The sequence below is a fragment of the Mustela lutreola genome, chromosome 7 (assembly GCF_030435805.1).
Source record: "Mustela lutreola isolate mMusLut2 chromosome 7, mMusLut2.pri, whole genome shotgun sequence".
Classification (NCBI taxonomy): domain Eukaryota; kingdom Metazoa; phylum Chordata; class Mammalia; order Carnivora; family Mustelidae; genus Mustela; species Mustela lutreola.
The window spans coordinates 82848195-82849200 of record NC_081296.1 but is presented as its reverse complement, the minus strand read 5'-3'; the positions used below and the strand labels follow the sequence as shown (position 1 = coordinate 82849200).

Here is a 1006-nt window from a genome sequence, read left to right as displayed (position 1 = left end):
CCAACCCAAGCCATGGCCACCTACACCCAAATGTCTTCTCTCTTCCTATCCTTTTTTCATGTACTATTCTATGGCTTTCTATTTCCATCATGTGAAAATTGTTCCACTTTCTCACCAATGGGCTCTCCACCTTCTTCTGCTCCAACTTCATTTTTTAGAACTCTCAGTTAACAATACAGACAAGTAGGTGGAGTTACTGCATTTTGTTTTGGTAGATGAATGAGTAGAAATTCTAGAGTCTACAACAGGGCCTGTGAACTGAACACAGGGTCAGTCACTATTATTTAAAATAATGAATAGTGCTCACTTTGGTAACACATAAACTAAAATTGAAATAATACAGAGATTAGCACAGCCCCTGCACAAGGATGACATGTACAGTAATAATACAATATCAAAAGAACTAGATTTTCCTTTAATTGAAGGCAACTCTTTTAATAGAGCTGCCCAATGCAGAACAGGCCAGGCTTTTCTTTCAAAATAGGCAAGGTTTATCATTCGGGTCACCTACTTCCCAGTTTGTTATAGTGGGATTTCTGCATTAGATAGGCAGTTGGTTTGAAGGTGTCTAAAATCTTTCCAAATCTTAACAGTTTATGACCATTGGATTCATTCTCTACTTATCACTGAAGCTCATTCTTATGTCTGCATTGCTTCTTAAGAAGTCAACTTACCTATGGTAAAGTGATTCACTTTTTAAGAAGATACTAATTCAAAATCAAAATAATTTCACCTTTTAAAAAGTCAACCTGCTTAGGTATTCAACTAGCTTTTGCCAGAGGGGGTTTTTTGAAATGAGCTGAGACAGAGGCACGTGACTGCACAGGCGTCTAGCACAGCAAGGGCAACCAAGATGAGAGGCAACTTGCACAGCTGTTCAAAAGAAGGAGAGGTACTGGTTCCAGGCCTGCTCCAGAGAGCTCAAAGGTAACTCAGCCCTGGCAGAACAAAGAACCCCAGGAGGGAAGCTTTGCTCCAAAACGGAGGTTTTTTTCTTCAGGAGAAG

The 1006-nt window shown here is 39.9% G+C and overlaps 1 pseudogene; it reads left to right on the top strand.

Moving 5' to 3' along the window:
• Nucleotides 1-299: 299 nt before the first annotated feature.
• On the top strand, nt 300-413 carry LOC131837429 (U6 spliceosomal RNA; annotated as a pseudogene).
• Nucleotides 414-1006: the final 593 nt, after the last annotated feature.